The sequence below is a fragment of the Crinia signifera genome, chromosome 2, assembly GCF_055691185.1.
Source record: "Crinia signifera chromosome 2, ASM5569118v1, whole genome shotgun sequence".
Lineage (NCBI taxonomy): Eukaryota > Metazoa > Chordata > Amphibia > Anura > Myobatrachidae > Crinia > Crinia signifera.
In genome coordinates, this window is record NC_139218.1 from 216,542,120 (window position 1) to 216,555,481 (window position 13,362).

The window sequence follows — 13,362 nt, forward strand, 5'->3', positions numbered from 1 at the left end:
AAATAAATTCATAAAACCCGCCGGGCCCAATCGATCTTATCGCTTATCATGAGTTGCAGAAGGAGGAGCTGGCTCAACCATAAAACCGGTACAATCTGTACAATTTGTTTTAGCCGGTACAGACTGTTAAAAAACGGTACTGTACCGGCTAAAACGGTACAGTTGGAGGGTATGGTCAGTGCAAAGATCCGTATCTTTTTAGACAGATCAACGATTCACTTTTAAAGAAGGGGTAATTTGATAATAACGAAGCATAATTTATTTTACAATCATTTATTGCCATTTTTTTTTTTTTTTTTTAAAGTGAGCTGAACAAATAAGAACATACATATCCGAGTAAAACACTGATCGATGGCTGGGTGCAGAATCACCATCGATGGCGTCTGCACCAATGGCCATCCCTAGCAGCAGCAGCCTTATTATTCTTTCTTTTACTTGCAGTAGCAGCACTGAACTGCAGTCTCCACTCTCCAGAGTTAGTACATCTCAGCTGCCACAGGTGGCAGTACTGAGATCAGGCAAATGCATTGTAATGAAAAAACGAAACTGAAAGTAAAAGAACGACGGATCACCTTTTTGGGATCGGCGGCTCCCTCAGTTTTTTATGGGATCTGTTCAAAAGACCCACTTCTTTCGCGAACAACCCATCTCTACCTCCCAACATGATCCATGCCAGGAGGGACACAATGCTCTGCTCCTGCACTTTCCTCTTAATGTATGATTACCCTCATCTGTGTAAAGCAGGTTAATTGAGGAGAAAGGTGCTGCAACACAGGCGATGGTAATCATACATTAAGAGGAAAGTGCAGGAGCAGAGCATTGTGTCCCTCCTGGAGAGCGTCATGTTGGGAGGTATTCGGAGTCCCTGTATCTGATGTCACTTAAGTGCTGGGACCTGCACAGAGGTGACTTTCGGTATATAGGTACCGGCATCAGTGGCGTAACTATAAATTTTGCTCCCCCCAAAATTCTCATTCACTCTCTTGTCATCTCCCACCTTGACTACTGCAACATCCTTCTCTCTGGGCTACCTCTCACCCGCCTCGCACCTCTCCAATCCATTCTTAACGCTGCTGCTAGTCTCATCTTCTTCTCCCACCACTCTACCTCCGCCTCCCCCTCTGTCTATCTCTTCACTAGCTCCCCATTCCTTTCCGAGTTCTCTTAAAAGTCCTCACCACCACCTACAAGGCTCTTTCCTCCTCCACCGCTCCTTACTTCTCTTCACTGATCTCTATCCACACTCCCTCCCGTCCTCTTCGCTCCGCCGCTGACCACCGACTGACCTCTCACCTAATCACCTTTTCCCACTCACGTGTCCAAGACTTCTCTCGTGCTGCCCCCCTGCACTGGAACAACCTCCCGCCACCCATCAGGCTTTCTGATTCCCTTACCTCCCTCCTCCTAACCTCTTTTGATCCTCCTATCCTGCCTCCGTTCCCATCTGTTCCTACTTATCCTATTGTTTTTCGTTCGTCCACCCACCTCCTTTTAGTATGTTAACTCTTATGAGTAGTGCCCTCCTTCCTCATGTACTCACCCTACCTCTTTACCTCACCTGTGCACCTGTCCTGTTCTTCCCTTCCTCTACTTCATCTTCAGTCTCCTCGACAATTTCGACACCTACTTCAGAACTGATGCTGATTTTAGTTCTACCAGCTATACCCCTATTTATGCTGTATTTTATCAACACACCCTGTATGTTACCTTGTAATTTGTTTTTTGTTTGCTATGTACGGCGCTGCGGACACTTTGTGGCGCCTTATAAATAAACGTACTACTACTACTACTAACTAATATTAAAGATCATTATTATTTTTCTGATCTACACTATTACATGCAGTCATGGCGATCCTGTATCATTTGTTTGGCCATTCCTATTCTATCCCCCCCCCAACTCCTGTGAGCATTCAGGGAATGGATATTGAGATCGTAAGAACTTACAAGTATCTGGGTTTTCACCTTAACAATAAACTGGACTGGTCTTATAATTCCGCTGCTCTGTATAGGAAGGGGCAGAGCAGACTTTATCTGCTGAGGAGACTGAGGTCCTATGGAGTGCAGGGAGCACTCCTGAAGACCTTCTTCAACTGTGTAATGGCATCGGCCTTATTCTATGGAGTGGTCTGCTGGGGCAGCAGTGTTTCAACAGCCGACAATAAGAGACTAAACAGACTGGTAAGGAAGCCCAGTTCTGTCCTAGGAATGCCTTTGGATTCTGTAGAGATTGTGGGAGAGAGGAGAATGATCAGTAAGATGACATCATTATTGGATAATGCTTCACACCCGCTCAAAAATGTTTTGACGGATCTGTGTAGCACTTTCAGTGATAGGTTGCTTCATCCTCGATGCTCAACGGAGAGATATCGCAGATCTTTCCTTCCGTCTGCAATTAGAATGTACAACTGTCATGGTCTGAAGAAGACCTGCATGTTCCTAGATTCTTGAGTTATATTGTTTGGATCTTATCTTATTATGTATATTCTTATTATTATGCTATTACTCTTATCTGTACTTGAACTTTGCTGTAACGATTGAAAATTTCTCCATTGTGAGACAAATAAAGGAATTCTATCTATTCTATATCATCTATGCTCTTTCTCAGAATTGTATCTAAACAAATCATGCTGCACTGCAAAGGGGGCAAAAAAAAAGCTCCGTACACATGGAGCTATGATCAATGAGCGATACATGTGCCAATTTCATCAGCGACCAGGTACACACAGGGATATGGTCGCTTAGCGATTATATTCCTTATGATTATGGCTTAAATATTTTCCCATGCAAGGAGATGCCATTATAATGGCATGCGATGCGACGCAATATTAAAATTGTACACTCATCCCGGGGAAAGGCTCAAATCGGGTCCATCGCATACTGTACCTTAATTAGTGGTATGCGATGCGATGCGACGCGACGGGCGCCGTGATAATACACAAGTACCGGAATTTCTGTTGAGTCCAATATACAATGGTGCCAGCACAACTGTCAAGTTGCGGCTCCTCTTATAGCAAAAAAGAGGCGCTTGTTGGCAGAAGCGCCCTATATTTGAATCCGATTGCACAATATGCCAGTATTTCATGATGGTTTTGCGAATATACACAAATGCTATCGAATATGTACTGGAAAAGATCAGTCTGTTGACCGGATCCCTCTCTTGTTTGGACAATGTGTCCTCACGTGGAATGTTTAGACCAGTGGTAGCCAACCCTAGCCCTCGAGAGCTACCAACAGTTCACATTTTCCAGACAATCTAGCTGCTGCACAGCTGCACTCATTAATCACTGACACATTTTAAAAGATACACAGATGGAGCTAATTAGCTTACTTGTGATTCTGTGAGGAGACTTGCAAAACATGCACTGTTGGCAGCTCTCGAGGACTAGGGTTGGCTACCCCAGGTTTAGACAATGTGTCACTGCCTCTGAAACCTCTTTGGCATCATAGCCACGTTGTATGAATCGTGCACTCATTTCAGATAGTGCCTGAGGAAGAGTGTCTCTATCAGATGTTATACGTACAACTCTGAGTAGTTGTGATAGGGGTAAACCTCTTTTGAGGGGCAAGGGGTGAAATGAATATGCTGCCAATAATGAATTCTTGTCGGTCAATTTTCTGAAGATGGAAGTGCTGACGCCATGGGCCGTTTTTGTGACACACACACATCCAGAAAATGGATAGTCGTTTCACTAAATGCCATGGTAAACCTAATTGTGGTGTTCAAGGCATTAATGACATTGATGAACTCCGTCAGCGCCTGCACTTCCCCAGTCCACACTAAAAATAAATCATCATTATATCGAACATAAAAATGGATGAATTTGGAAAAAACAGGATGGGCCATGATGTGTTGTTTTTCATATATGCTCATACATAAATTAGCATAAGAGGGTGTCATGTTTGACCCCATTGCGGTCCCTCTTAACTGTAAATAAAAATAATTCTGAAACAAAAAATAATAATTTTTCAAAATCATATCCATGAGCAGTAACAAAAATTCAATAGGTGGGCCAGTATAATGTGTACTGGAGGTTAGCAAGGCGCGGGCGGAGTCCATGCCATCCTCATGTGAAATATTACTATAAAGGCTGACTATATCAAGCGTCACCAGTAGGCTAGACTCTGGTAAAGTGCCAAGTGATGCAAGTTTTTTTTATAAAATCGGTGGTGTCCTATAGGAAGAAATCGATGTTCTGAAGAACCGGCTGTAACCAGAAATCTATAAATTGTGAAATTGGTTGAAACAAGGACCCGACGGATGAAATTATAGGTCTGCCGGGAGGTTTGACCAAAGTTTTAAGCCAGTGGTAGCCAACTTCAGTCCTCGAGAGCTACCAACAGGTCACATTTTCCAGACAACCTAGCTGCTGCAAAGGTGCACTCATTTCTCGCTGAAACATTTTAACCCCTTCCCGACACATGACGTATATATACGTCATGTGTCGGTTGCGGGGGAATCAAGCCAGCTCACGGAGTGAGCTGGCTTGAAAGAGAGCAGGTAATGGCTGTATATTACAGCCAGGCACCTGCTCTCACGGCCACGAGCGGCGAGTTCGCCGATCGTGGCCGTTTAACCCTTTAAGCACCGCAGGCAAAGCGCCCGCAGTGCTTAAATAGCTCATCGGAGGGGGGGCGCCCCCCGCGGCGAGATCGGAGGGTGCCGATCGGTTGCCATGGTAGCCAGGGGTCTAATGTAGACCCCTGTGCTGGCCGTGTCAGTATTCCTATTACATCCTGCCTGAGGCAGGATGTAATAGAAAGTGCTGAAAATCACTATGTTCAGCCATAGAGCTCTATGGCTGAACCTAGTACAGGCGATCGCGCCCCCTAGTGGTCAAGTACACTAGGGGGCCTTGTAGTAAAAGTAAAAAAAAAAAAAAATAAGTTTAAAAAAAAAAAAAAAAAATATTAAAAGTTCAAATCACCCCCCTTTCCCCATTTCACAAATAAAAATAAATAAAAAATAAAAAAATAAACATATTTGGTATCGCCGCGTTCCTAAAAGTCCGATCTATTAAAATATAACATTAGTTATCCCGCACGGTTAAAGGCGTAAACGGAAAATAATTCCAAACGCCAAAACTACGTTTTTTGGTCGCATCGCGTACCCAAAAAAAAATAACTAAAAGAGATCAGAAAGTCGCCCATATCCCATAATGGTATTAATTAAAAAGTACACTTCAGCCCGCAAAAAATGAGCCCTCACCCAGGTCCGTAGGTGGAAAAATAAAAAAGTTATAAGCCGCAGAACATGGCGACGCGACGCAAATTAGAAAAACCGTAAAAGTTGCTATTTTTTTTTTTTGTGGTAAAACATAACAAAAACTATATAAGTTTGGTATCACCAGAATCGTAACGACCCATAGAATAAAGATAACCCATCATTTTAAACGAACTATGAACTCCAAAAAAAGCGTAACCAGCGCAAAATTGTGGAATGGCGTTTTTTTTTTTTTTACCCCACATTGAATTATTTCCTGATTCCCCAGAATATTATACGGTATAGTAAATGGTACCATTACAAAGTACAACTTGTCCCGCAAAAAAAAAGCCCTCATGTGTCTATATAGCCGGAAAATTAAAAAAGTTACGCTTATTTGAACGCAAGGAGGAAAAAAAAAAAAAAATTAACAAAAAAGGCAATGTCGGGAAGGGGTTAAAAGATCCACAGGTGGAGCCGATTACTTCACTTGTGATTCCGAGAGGAGATCTGGAAAACATTAACTGTTGGTAGATCTCGAGGACTGGAGTTGGCTACTACAGTTTTATACACTTTGGGTAACACGTAAATCAGGGGTTTCCTGGGATTTGTTTGTGTCAGAAATTCCGATGTGAGTTCGTCTATATATCCATTAGTTACACCCAGTTTGATGGCAGCGTCAATCTCTTTTACAAGTATGTGTATGTAGGATCATAAGTAAGTAGTTTGTAACACTCTGTATCTCCTAGATGTCTCTCTATCTCAGAGATATAATTGTTCCTATTCAACAACACTATATCGCCCCCCTTATCGGAGGGACGGATAATGATGGAATTGTTACCTTTAAGAGAATTGATGGCCAAATTCTCTTCTTTAGTAAGATTAGAGAATGAGAGTTTTTGTGTGTCTATATACTTAGAGGTATCCCTCTTAACTAGATGAATATACATCTCAATAGATGTACCTGGTGGGTCAAATGTGCTAGCACAGGGCTGGCCAAAAGGTCGATCTCGATCTAGCCGTCGATCACAGAGCTTCCACAGGTAGATCGCGATCTACAGGTTGATCGCGATCAAGTTCATGTACATAAGCCGCTGAAGCCTCTGACAGAATAGAGGCTTCAGCGTTCCCAGACATGCTGTGCGCGGGTGCACGGGCGACGTCACCACGCACTGCAATTGAGGTGTACCTGTTGCACAACCTGTGTGAGCCAGCGGGAAGGCTCTGCAGCGGTGGGACAGCTACATGGGCAGCAGCTCAAGCCTCTCAGTGCTAGCAGGAGGCTCAGCGTCGGCATGAGAGTTACTGAGGCAGCAGGGCTCCGTGTCAGCAGGAGGCTCAGCATCGGCGGGACAGATACAGAGGCAGCAGGGCTCAGCGCGGGACAGAACAGTCACAGCGGAAGCAGCAGGAGGCTCAGTAAGTTTGCTAAGTGCTCTGCATATGGGGGGGGGGGGGAATAGCATTCTCCACAGTCCGCTTGTTGTTTTTAAATATGATGTTATGTGTTCTCTTTACAAATGTAAGTTCATCCCAGATGCTCCCTGAGACAAAGTTTTGTGCCCACCTTAAATATATATATATATATTTTTAAGGGGGCACAAAACTCCATCAAAGGCAGCAACTGGGATGAACTTACATTTGTAAAGAGACCACCTTCCCCCACCCAACACATAAAATAATGAATGTTGCATCATCATGTGAATTTTGCGTCAATCTGTGTTGCATAGTGTCAATTTTGCGACATTCTGTGTGGCATAAGGTGAATTTTGCATCATTCCGTGTGGTATAAGGTGAATTTTGCATCATTCCTGTGATATAAGGTGAATTTTGCGTCATTCAGTGTGGCAAAGTGTACATTTTTGGGTCATTCCGTGTGGCTTAAGATTAATTTTGCATCATTACGTGTGGCATAATGTGAATTTTGTGTCATTCCGTGTGGCAAAATGTCAATTTTGCGTCATTCTGTGTGGTACTGTATAAGGTGAAATTTGCATAATTTCATGTGGCATAATGTCTAAGGGCCTTAATTGCACTGAGGGGTATTTTGCACAGGAAGAGATGCCGGTAGATCACGGCTAAGTAAGTGTACAAAAAGTAGATCCCGGGTTACAAAAGTCTGGCCACCCCTGTGCTAACAGGTTTAAACCTACTCGGAATGTTATCTGGCACAACTTTTTTGGATTTTTTTTTTCGTAATTTCAGGAGTCGATGGAACTTAAAAAGTTCTGTTTCAAATTCAATTGAAGACTGCCTATAAGTCCTTATAGGCAGTCTTTATTTGAATTTGAAACAGAACTTTTTAAGTTCCATTGACTCCTGAAATGATGAGATTTTTTTCCCGTCCGCGCCTTGCTGGCCCACCTATTGAATTTTTGTTACTGCTCATGGATATGATTTTGAAAAATTATTATTTTTTGTTTAGAATTCTTTTTATTTACAGTTAAGAGGGACCACAATGGGGTCAAACATGGCGCCCTCTTTTGCTAATTTATTTATGAGCATATATGAAAAACAACACATCATGGCCCATCCTGTTTTTTCCAAATTCATCCATTTTTATGTTCGATATATTGATGATTTATTTTTAGTGTGGACTGGGGGAGTGCAGGCGCTGACGGAGTTCATCGATGTCCTTAATGCGTTGAACACACCAATCAGGTACCATGGCATTTAGTGAAACGACTATCGGTTATCTGGATGTGTCACAAAAACGGCCCATGGGGTCAGCACTTCCATCTTCAGAAAATTGACTGACAAGAATTCAAAAAAAGGTTTACCCCTATCACAACTACTCAGAGTTGTATGTATAACATCTGATAGAGACACTCTTCCTCAGGCACTATCGGAAATGAGTGCACAATTCATACAACGTGGCTATGATGCCAAAGAGGTTTCAGAGGCAGTGACACACTGTCTGGACATTCCACACGAGGACACGTTGTCCAAACAAAAGAGGGATCCGGTCAACAACAGACTGATCTTTTCCAGTACATATTCGATAGCATTTGCACATATTCGCAAAACCATCATGAAATACTGGCATGTTGTGCATTGGGATTCCAATGTAGGGAGCTTCTGCCAACAAGCACCTCATTTTTGCTATAAGAGGAGCCGCAACTTGAGAGATGTGCTGGCACCATCGGATATTGGACTTAACAGAAATTCCACTTGGCTACAAACAAAGCATGGAGCGTACAAATGCCACGGTTGTGTGAATTGCCAATTTTGAAAGTGGGTGACAAGTTTGTGGATCCCAATACTGGCAGGTCCTATGAGATCCGACATCATCTCAATTATAACAGCCGTTTTGTCGTTTATGCTATTGTGTGCTCCTGTCATGTTTATGTGGGCAAAACAATTAGATTTTTGAAAGAGCATAGCATTATATTGTTAATCGATCAAAAAATCATTTGTTAAAATGGACAGCAATACGCCCCCAGTGGCACGAAACTTTGCCATGGTCCAACACTCTCTACGTGATTTTCGTGTGATGTCCATTGATCAGATTCCACCACTGAGATGTGGTGGAGACCGGAACAAACTACTCTTACAAAGGGAGTGCCTATGGATTCATCGTTTGAACTGTATTGTCCCTAATTGTTTGAACGAATACCAATCACTACATTGCTTTCTTTAGGGTTGCCTGATGGTGGTGTTCACCGCTGCTGTTATAGCTATATGCCATTCCTCTAATAGAACTATATGCGATACCTTGGTTTTTGCTGTTTGTTTTATATTTTTCTTTCTTTAATTTTTTCAATCGTTGTCTAGTTTGTCATTCTCCATTTTACAATGTTTCACTGTTTTCTTCTTTGTGACAATTACCTACAAGTGTGCCTATCTTACCCGTGGGCCCTCTAATAATTCCATCTCTTGGCAGTATCTGTGCTAGTTGAGCTATGGGTTCATGTTCATTGGAGGTTTAAATATAGCGTTCCAGCTGTCCCTCTATTAGGCTTATGCACTGACCACATTATGGGTATATGTGAGGACACATTATTGCTGTTCGCCCATCCTTGACCGTGATTTGTTTATCCGGTCACCTAGCTACACAGCTATGTCACAACGGTGCTGCCGTCACTTTGGTCCGCCTTCTGTGACTGGATGTATTCATCTGGTTACTTAGTTACACAGCAGGGTCTGAGCGGCTTTTGACTTCCTGCTGTTGCTGGCGTCTTCTGTTTCTATGACGATATATTGTCACTTCTGGTCTGACGGTGGCGCCAGGTTTCTATACTTCTGACCGTCTGGACAGGTGAGCTTGCGTGTTTGATTATACATCTAGGGTATTTATAGACACACTTGGTGGTTCAGTCCTCTGCCCATGATTAAGGTGCCATTACAAGCACCAAAACTGTCGGGAAAGATGACAGAGGGATTGCGGACTGATGTCGTTTTTTGGATTTGTTGGATCCCATGCTCCATGCGGACAGTCCCATGCGGCTCGCCTGTCTCTGAGCTGTGGCTTCCGAGATTACTCCCCTGCCCTACAGGGACTGTCTCTGTCAGCAGCTCCCTGCATACACCGCCCTCTGTCCTCACCCCAGATTCCCTAAAACCCCCGCTCCCTGTAGTCCTACCCATGTGACCCGCTGTTCTCAGATGACGTCATACCCATGTGTCTAGAGAAGTTTTCAAGCAGCAGAAGCGCGGGGATTACTGGCCGTGTGCGAGCCACGAGTTGGCCATGCCTGATCTATAGGGACATAGGAGGGAAACACAAGGACAGGCACAAGTAATAGAATAGCAGTCCCACCAAGTTGCAAGTCCAGAAGCTATATAATACATTATTGCTTCAGAGGGTTATGCATGTGGAACTTAAATAGGATAGGCTTGCCTAAAGAGGTGAGTATTTAGGGAACGTTTGAAAGTTTGGAGGCTAGTGGAGAGTCATATTGTGCATGGAAGGGCATTCCATAGGGTGGCAGCCCAATGAAAGTCCTATAATAGTGAATGGGAACTAGTGATCTGTGCAGAAGACAGATGCAGATCTTGTGTAGAGTGGAGTGGCTGAGTTGGGAGATATTTTGAGATAAGTAGAGATATATGCTGGCATAGTAGTAGTTTCTTTATTTATAAGGCGCTACAAAGTGTCCGCAGCGCCGTACATAGCAAACATAAAAACAAATTACAAGGTAACGTACAGGGTGTGATGATAAAATACAGCATAAATGGGGGTATAGCTGGCAAAACTAAAATCAGCATCAATTCTGAAGTAGGTGTCGAAATTGTCGAGGAGACTGAAGATGAAGTAGAGGAAGGGAAGAACAGGGCAGGAGCACTGGTGAGGTAAAGCGGTAGGGTGAGTACGTGAGGAAGGAGAACCCTACTCATAAGAGATAACAGACTAAAAGGAGGTGGGTGGATGAACGAAAAACAATAGTAATAGTAGGAAAGAATGGAGGGGTAGGGTAGGCAGGATAGGAGGAGCGAAAGAGGTTAGGAGGTGGAGGGATAGGCTAGTCGGAAGAAGTGGGTTTTGAGGGAGCGCTTGAAGGAGGTAAGGAAATCAGAGAGCCTGATGGGTGGCGGGAGGTTGTTCCAGTACAGGGGGGCAGCATGAGAGAAGTCTTGGACACAGGAGTGGGAGGAGGTTATTAGGTGAGAGGTCAGTCGGCGGTCAGCGGCGGAGCAAAGAGGACAGGAGGGAGTGTGGATAGAGATCAGTGAAGAAAGGTAAGGAGCGGTGGAGGAGGAGAAAGCTTTGTAGGTGGCGGTGAGGAGTTTAAAGAGAACTCGGAAAGGAATAAGAAGCCAGTGAAGGGATAGACAGAGGGGGGGCAGAGTTAGAGCGGCGAGAGGGGAAGATGAGCCTAGCAGCGGGACGATAAGAATGGATTGGAGAGAGGCAAGGCGGGCGAGAGGTAGCCCGGAGAGAAGGATGTTGCAGTAGTCAAGGCGGGAGATGACAAGAGAGTGAAAGAGAATTTTGGTCGCGTCAGTGGAGAGGAAGGTTCTGATGCGCGAGATGTTGCGGGGGTGAAAGCGGCAAGACTGTGAGAAAGCATGAATGTGGAGGGTGAAAGAGAGGAAGGAGTAAATGATGACACCGAGGCAGCGCGTTTGGTCGGTGGAGGTGATTTCGGTTTCACCAATGCTGATGGAGATAGTGGGAGAAGAGGTGATGTTCGGGGGATGGAAAATTAGAAGTTCAGTTTTAGCCATGTTTAGTTTCAGAAAGCGTTGGGTCATCCAGGCTGAGATGGCCGTGAGGCATTCGGAGACTTTGGGCAGGAATGATGGGGATAGGTCGGGGGAGGAGAGATAGATTAGGGTATCATCAGCATAAAGGTGGTAATAGAAGCCATAGGAGCTGATGAGGGTGCCCAGAGAGGTGATGTAGAGGGAGAAGAAGAGAGGGCCAAGGACTGACCCTTGGGGAACACCGACTGGCTGAGGGGTAGTATGAGAGAAGGAGCTCGGAGTGGAGACAGAGAAGGAGCGATCGCAGAGGTATAATGTGTCCCCGGAGAAGACCATGCCAGTGATGCCAAAGGAGCGGAGGGTGTTGAGCAGGAGAGGGTGGTCAACAGTGTCATAGGCAGCCGACAGATCAAGCTGAATGAGGATAGAGAAGAGGCCTTTGGATTTAGCCGATAGTAGATCGTTAGTGACCTTGGCAGTTTCAGTGGAATGTAAAGGGCGGAACCCTGATTGGAGGGGTCTAGAATGGAGTTAGCGGTAAGGTGGCTTAGGAAACGATTATAGGCCAGACGTTCCAGGAGCTTGGAGGCAAAAGCGAGGAGGGAGATGGGCCTGTAGTTGGACGGAGAGTTGGGGTCCAGATTAGTTTTTTTTGAGAATTGGGGAGACAAGGGCGTGTTTGAAGGAGGAGGGGAAGATCCTAAAAGATAGGGAAAGATTAAAGAGGTGAGCCAGGTGAGAGCAGACTGACGGACTGAGACGATGGATAATATTGGAGGGGATAGGATCGAGTGGGCAGGTGGAGGAAAAAAAGGGATTTTTGTAAGAACTTACCGTTCGAATCCCTTTCTCTGATATGGTCCTGGTGACACAGCTCAACACTGGGATGTAGGAGGGTCCGAAGGAGCCAGGCACCTATCCTAAAGTTTTAGAGGGTAGGCTCCTCCCCTACTGCATCCCTGGACTCTTCAGTTCAATCTTTCAAAGCCACTGGAATACATTAACTCAGTACAAACGCCTGCACATATTATATGCACATTTTATAACAGAAACTGTTAACTTTTAACCATTTTAACATGAACATCATGAAACTTCTGGCATACTTACTGAGCGTAAGGGAGGGATCGCTGTGTCACCAGGACCATATCAGAGAAAGGGATTCGAACGGTAAGTTCTTACAAAAATCCCTTTTTCTCTTTCAATGGTCCTGGTGACACAGCTCAACACTGGGACGTTCCAGAGCCGGTCCTTTGGGAGGGTACGCTCAGGTCTGCAGCTCTCAGCACTGCTCGCCCGAATGATGCGTCCTCCGACGCGAACTCATGGAATCTATAGAATTTGGCAAATGTGTGAACAGATGACCAAGTGGCAGCTCTGCAAACCTGCTCAGCTGTGGCCCCATGTCGAACCGCCCAAGAGGTGGCAACTGACCTGGTTGTATGCGCATTTATTTTGGCCGGTACCGGTCTACCCACTTTGGTGTATGCAAAGGCTATCACAGACCGCAACCACCTAGCAATAGTCTGCTTAGATGCAGGCCAACCAATTTTGTGTACGTCATACAATACCAACAATGTGTCAGTCTTCCTGACACTCTTCATTCTGTCCACATATATGCGTAAAGCACGCACAACATCCAAAGTTCTCAACTTGTCCCTTTTCTTAGAACCCTCTGGGGGTTGAAACACAGGTAGAACTATCTCCTGATTTAAATGGAAGGTAGATACCACCTTCGGTAAAAACTGAGGCACTGTTCTCAAAACAGCCCTGTCATCATGAAAAATTAAGAAGGGAGATTTACATGACAAGGCTCCCAACTCTGAAACTCTTTTAGCAGATGCTACTGCTAACAAAAACACTAGCTTCCACGTGAGAAACTTAAAGTCAGCCGACCTTAAAGGTTCAAATGGTGCCTTCTGAAGGCATTCCAAAACCAGTGATAGATCCCAAGGTGCTACTGGTTGCTTGTATGGAGGTTTCAACCTGGATACTCCTTGTAAAAAGGTTTGAATTTC